The 6751-nt window shown below is 39.0% G+C and overlaps 1 pseudogene; it reads left to right on the top strand.

Annotated features, from left to right (window-relative positions):
- The first annotated feature begins 2307 nt into the window (after positions 1-2307).
- Positions 2308-4707, top strand: LOC102500570 (rap1 GTPase-GDP dissociation stimulator 1-like; annotated as a pseudogene).
- Positions 4708-6751: the final 2044 nt, after the last annotated feature.

Raw genomic sequence — 6751 nt, 5'->3', positions numbered from 1 at the left:
ACACACACACACACACACACACACACATACACACACACACGCACACACAGACACTGACAGTCCCATAAAATGGTCATGCCACTATCCTCTCTACACAATTTTTTCCTCTTATCACAATTTTACACAAAATAAAAACTGCTGTATTTGCAGTCATCTAGTTTGGGACTCATATAACAACTTGGGTCTGTATGATTCAATCCCCTTAACCACCATGATATGGGCCTGCTTCATACTTCTATCTTTAGTTCTTGTTTGGTACACTTGGTTTTGCAATTCCTTCACAAAAAATGAGCACTTTTGGGACCAGCAGTTAGCATAATGGCTATGTCACTGGACTCCCACATAGTTGGCCATGGTTCGAGTCCTGGACCTGGTGGCTTAAACTCATGCCGGGCGTGTGTGCATGTGTGCCCAAGATCCTGAGAGGAGAATGGAGAAGAAGGGGTGCCACATGGCCATCCCCCCTGGGGGGAGATTTCCTGCTTTCTGTCTCTCTGTCTCTCTCTGTCTGTCTGGCAAGTGCACGCGCCGTATAGCAAAAACTTCTCAAAAAAAAAAAAGAGCACTTTTTATTCTTGGCATATTCTAAGCTGAACATAAATATTTACTTTTACTTGTAGTGAAAATCAAATGATTTCTATTAGAATGTCTGGAACTGCATAACACCTATAGAAAAATTCAAACCATATTTATTTCTTACATATTGGAAGCATGGAAGCATGATTTCTTATAACTTTCCATATTTCATATTTGACAATTCCACATTTTATTTTGAGAAATACTTGATAGTGTATTTTGTATGACAGCAAATTTTGAGGTGCCCAAATGTGAAATGTATTAGAATGTTGAGTCTTCAATCTTTAAACTGTGTTTCTTTTTCTTCCTGTAATATATTTCAAAGGGTGGTATTCTGATATTAGTCAATTCTTGTACTTAATTGCACAGATGTTTAAGCTTGGTTGAAAAAGTTATAAAATATTTTCTTAATTTATCTGTAATTATTTTGGGCTTATCATCTGGCAATAAAAGTCAGATTCAAAGTTTAAGGCACCTACAGGTAGCCCTGATGAATACACAGACTCCATTTCATGACTAGCATGGTACACTATGAGAACTAAGACTGACACTACCTTACCCAGCAACAAACTGCAAGGGTGTCTGCTGCAAAGTTTCACAGTTGAGCCTAATAGAATGAGCATGGCCAGAAAACAGCTTACACATAATAGGGTGTAATAGTGTTTATAAAGTAAATATATAAAAAAATGAACATGTGAATTAAGAATAATGGTGTTCTATGCTTCATTTCTATTTCTCTGTCTGTGTGAGATTTTTGCTATAGGGCACATGTACTCATGGGAGAGACAGAAAGACAGAAAGTGAGAAATCACTGCCCAGGGTGGATGACCATGCCACAATATCTTCTCCTTTCTCCCCTTGGTATTTTGGGCACACATGCACATGATGTGATCTTCAAGCTTCATGGTTGGAAATTAAATAGCAGTGGGCCACATGGGTCAATGGACCTTCACCACCACACAACCTGCTGGCCCCTATGCTTTATTTTTAATAGTAGTTTCATTTTTATTGAGCAATAATAGGGACTAAAAGTGTGGTTATATATTTCACACTTGTTTGATTTGAAATACCTGACTTTGGGCAAAATAAATAAATAAATAAAGCAGCAAACAGGTCTATGCCAGGCATGTGTGTGTGTATGCCCAAAATCCCAGGAAGAGAATGGAGGAGTAGGAATTGCTGTATGGCCATACCGACTTGGAGGATAATGTTTCACTTTCTCCCTCCTTTCCACTCTCTGATGAATGCATGTGTCTTATAACAGAAACCTAAGAAAAGAAAAAGAAGGAGAAAAGAAGAAGAAGAAGAAAAGAGGAAGAAAGAAAGAAAGAGAAAGAGAGAAAGAAAGAAAGAAAAAGAAAAAATAAAGAAAGAAAAATAAAAAGAAGAAAAAGAAGGAAAGGAAATACCTCCAAATACTATCAGTGTTTGTGAATGGTGTTCACCTGCCAGGGAAGAATAGGCTGGTCTGCATCTCCTGAAGATCTCATTTCTGTTTTCTGCAAAAGCATCATATAAAAAACTTTAGCCACCACATACACAATATGATAGATAAAAAATCTGAAGACAGACATGGTCATCATGTTCAAATCAGACTGTAGAAAATGGGGAACAATTTGGTGGGCACTTTCTAATTTTGCCACATAGTGATCCAGCAAGTGAGCATAGAAAAATAGTAAGCCCAGAGTTTACTGAAGTAAAAATCTTGTGGGTTCCTGCCACAGTCGCACCATGCCCATGCTGCTTGCAGCAGAGGCAACCACGCCTCGCCAGCAGCTGCTCCCTGCGGGTCCCTCCCTGCCTGCAGGAGAGAGAGCGAGGTAGAGGGAGGACACTGAGCCACACCACCAGCACTGGAGCCCTTCACCTCGCCCTGCTGGCTCTTCCCCTCTGGGAGGAACATGGAGTTAGGATTTCGTGGAGTTAAGATTTTGAAGATCTAGGAGTTATCCTCAAGAATGTTGAGATGACATTTGAAGTTAGATTAGAAGACAGCAGTCAACAAGGAAAAAGAAAAAAAAATTGTAAGATAATATCAGTGATACCTTAAAGAAATTGAAGATAACAGGTGTTGATAAGACTGAGAATAGTTTAGAAGGATGCTTAGATTGTCTGCTGCAAGCCCCGGGTCAGAATAGTGCAGAAACAAGTGGAAAGCTTCAAGAAAGTGGTATACTTCAGCTGTTTGAAAATCTATTGACTCCCCAGTCTCCCTGCACAGTCAAGGTAGCTAACTTCATAGCAGAAGTAGCCAAAAATGAATTTATGTGACTTCCATGTGTGGATGCTGGATTGGTTTCACCACTGGTGCAACTACTAAATAGCAAAGACCAGAAAGTACTGCTTCAAATAGGCAGAGCCCTAGAAAACATATGCTTTGATAGCCATGAGGGCAGAAGTGCAGTTGGCCAAGCAGGTGGTGCACAGATTGTAATTGATTATTTATGGTCATTGTGCAGTGTAACAGATCCCACCAATGAGGAGCTCTTGATTGTTTTTGTGGCATGCTGATGAACTATAGCAATGAGAAAGATTCCCTCCAAGCTCAGCTTATCAATATGGAGGTCATTCCTACCTTAGTGAAATTACTGGATATCTACTGCTAAGATGCAACTCTTACAGAAATGTGTCTTGTTTCCTCTGGTAATGTAGCAGAACATGAGTCAAGTAAAGAACAGTTTGCCAGCACAAACATTGCTGAAGAGCTGGTAAAGTTCTTCAAGAAGAAAATCAAACATGATAAGAGAGAAATTACTTTTGAAGTCCTTGCCTCTTTGGCAGAAAATGATGCTCTTAAGCTACAGCTGGTTGAAGCAGGCCTGGTAGAGTGTCTACTAGAGATTATTGAGCAGAAGGTGGATAGTGACAAAGAGTATGAAATTCCCGAGCTCAAAACTGGTTCAGATTTAGTGGTTTTATTACTTCTTGGAGAGAAATCCATGCAGAAGTTATTTGAAGGAGGAAAAGGCAATGTGTTTCAAAGGGTACTTCCCTGGATTCCATCAAATAAACACCAGCTACAGTTTGCTGGAGCACTGGCCATTGCCAACTTTATAGAAATGATGGAAATTGTATTCATATGGTCGACAATGGAATTGTAGAAAAGCTTATAAGTTTACTGGACAGATACAGGATGGAGGATGGCAACGTGACCATCCAGCACGCAGCACTCCATGCCCTCAGGAACCTGGCCATCTCAATTGTAAATAAAGCAAAAATGTTATCTGTAGGGATCCCAGGGAGAGTTCTGAAATTCCTGAAATCAGAAATGCTCCCAGTTCAGTTCAAACTTCTGGGAATATTAAGAATGTTGATAGATGCTCATGAAGCTGCTGAACAACTGGGCAAGAATGTTAAGTTAGTGGAGCATTTGGTGAAATGGTGTGAAGGCAGATTATTCTGGGGTGATGGGGGAGTCCAGCAGACTGCTCTTGGCCCTAATCCAGTACAGTAAATTGAAAGATGTAATTAAAACCATCATACAGAGTGGTGGCATCAAGTCTCTTGTTACCATGGCAACTAATGACCATGTAATACTACAACCCTCATTGCTTTAGCACTAATAGCAGATTTAGAATTGAGCATTGCTGAGAAAGATCTAGAAACTGCTAAACTCATACAGATTTTACACAGACTGCTAGCAAATGAGAAAAGTGCTCCAGAAATAAAACATAATTCCATGGTCCTGATCTGTGCTCTCATAAGATCTGACTCTCTACCCAAGAAAGTGCAGGATTTGGCCTTTCTAGATATTGTATCCCAACTGCTTAGTCATGAGAACAAAAGTGTCACTCACCAGGCCTCTGTTGCAGAGCAGAGACTTACTGTGGAAAGCCGAGACCCACCCCTTGCTGATACACAACATCATCCCATCTCTGAATTCACCTTTGTCCTCCATCCATCTGCCTCTTCCATTTAATTCTTTACCACTATTACATGTGCATGTGTGTAATGTTCCAATACCAATTGCTGTAGGTACCTGCCTAATAAGATTTTTAAAACCCACAGTTAGTGTGAACTTGACTTTGTCAAAAACAGGTCTCCACTCATAACTGTTCTCTTGTATTCCTGTTGCTTGAGCTACATTAAGTAGAATGTGCATGGTGTAGTCCTATGATGATGTAAACTTGGTACTACGTAATGAATTGCTCCTCACATGTAGTAAACTACATAATAACATACTGGTCAATTAGAAACAAAGAATGCAGCAGAGTCTGTCTAGCATAGTAAAGACAAAATTGAATAAAAAAATAGCTCTTTTCAAGCCAGTGGTACCTAGAATTAAATAAAATTTCAATGTTCTCACTCTTTAAAAAATTTTGTGGGTATTGGGAAGGTTTCACTGTCTTGAGAAATAGTTTGAAGCCAGAAATTTTCCTTTTCTGCTGTGAAAAAAAGAGGTGTCCATGGAAAAAATGTGGCATCTTCGCAAAATTAGTCAAAATAAGTTTCCACTCTGGAGTGTAAATTTCCTATAATCCATACCTTTCCCCCAAATTAAATACAATTATTTTCCTACCTTAGGCTCCAGACACTCCTTTCATTACCATGTATTATATACACATTTGCAGATGACACTCTGATCCTCTGCACAAGAGTAAAATCACATGAAAAAAATGACACCTTTTCTGGTAGGGAGCTTTTCTGTAAAGACCACACAGATATACTTTTCAATCATCTTTTTCTTTAGATCCTGAAGGAACTGCTCCCCTTGCATATCATCAGATACAGAGTGCCACCCACTTCCAGCCAAAATGCAGCAACAACCAGATGATCCCATGAGTCAGAGAGCAGTCCTTGGTGGCCATCTGATAAACTAATGGAAATTGGTCTTTATCACTTAGGATGGGATCAAAATTATCATATGTGACCTGAGTAAGAAAAAAAAAATAAACTAGTTCTGACCTTAGTGCAGTTTTGTATTGTCCCACTTAAATAGGGAGGATATTACTCTTGATCTGATAAGACCATAGAATGAGATCTTGAATGAAAAGAATGCATGCTGTGGAAAGGACAATATTCTGTCATTAGGAGCATCAGAGAAGACTATTTCTCAGTCCCATTTATTTTGAGAAAGAACATATGACTAATCCAAATAATGGTATCACTCTCAGACCAGATATGAGAAAAGGTATAAGGTTCAATACTTGTTTCAATGTCTGAAGGATGCATATATTTATAAAAGTGGTGCAATAAGATAATGGCGATTCTGCCATCCTGAGCTCATGTGACCCATGTGGATCAGAGGATTCTTTTACTAGCAGGCAAGGATAAAAATATCAATTCTAAGAAAAAAAATGCTATATTAATTTTTAATATTGTGTTTTATCACCACAGAATAACCTATATTGCCTTAACACACAACAACTTAGCCTCTATGATATTTTTGAAATGTTATTTTTCAAGAGCATGATTGTCCTAAGCTAATGCTAATTTTGCCAGTAATATCTTCTGAAACTTTTTATTAAAAAGTTTACCTGGAAGAATCTCAGATGTGAAGAGTTATGATGTGGAGAGTAACTGGAAGTGCTTTGAAGAGATCCAGCTGCATGGATATGAGGAAGGGCAGAGGGAGCTAGTAAACCTCAACTACTGCAACCGAGTCATACCCAATCTAGATGATCTCCAGTGCTGGAATGTCCTTTCTTTGTTCAATGACATAACGAATGGAATTTTTTTTTCATATCTTTGTATCTTATTGACTTCTGAAGGCCTCCTGATATTGTTCTCTTCCAAGATGAGGTATTTGCTGCATACTATTTAGGAGACATCTTTTTTTTTCTTTAGAGGTTTTTTGCTATAAGGTGTGCATAATCACCAGAAAGACAGAGAGACAGAAAGAGAGAAATCACCCCCCAGGGGGGATGGCCACACCACAATCCCTTCTCGGGGTCTTGGGCACGCACACACACACACACCTGGCGTGAGTTTAAGCAACCGGGTCTGGGACTTGAAATATGGTCGACTACATGAGAGTGACATAGCCATTTTGCCAACCGCTGGTCCCAAGGAGACATCTTTAAGTTTACCATCAATATTTCTATCAGAAGGGGTTAAATGTAATGACCATCAACAGAAATTTGAGTGAAATTTAAGAGATTCCATGTCTCTACTATTTTAATTTGTTAAAGGGAAAATTTAAACATGTGCTTGACACAAAGAGATAGAGGGAAAG

Source organism: Tupaia chinensis, unplaced genomic scaffold, assembly GCF_000334495.1.
Source record: "Tupaia chinensis unplaced genomic scaffold, TupChi_1.0 Scaffold144116_1, whole genome shotgun sequence".
Classification (NCBI taxonomy): Eukaryota; Metazoa; Chordata; class Mammalia; order Scandentia; family Tupaiidae; genus Tupaia; species Tupaia belangeri.
The sequence above is the reverse complement of the archived record's forward strand: the minus strand, read 5'-3'. Positions and strand labels throughout refer to the sequence as shown.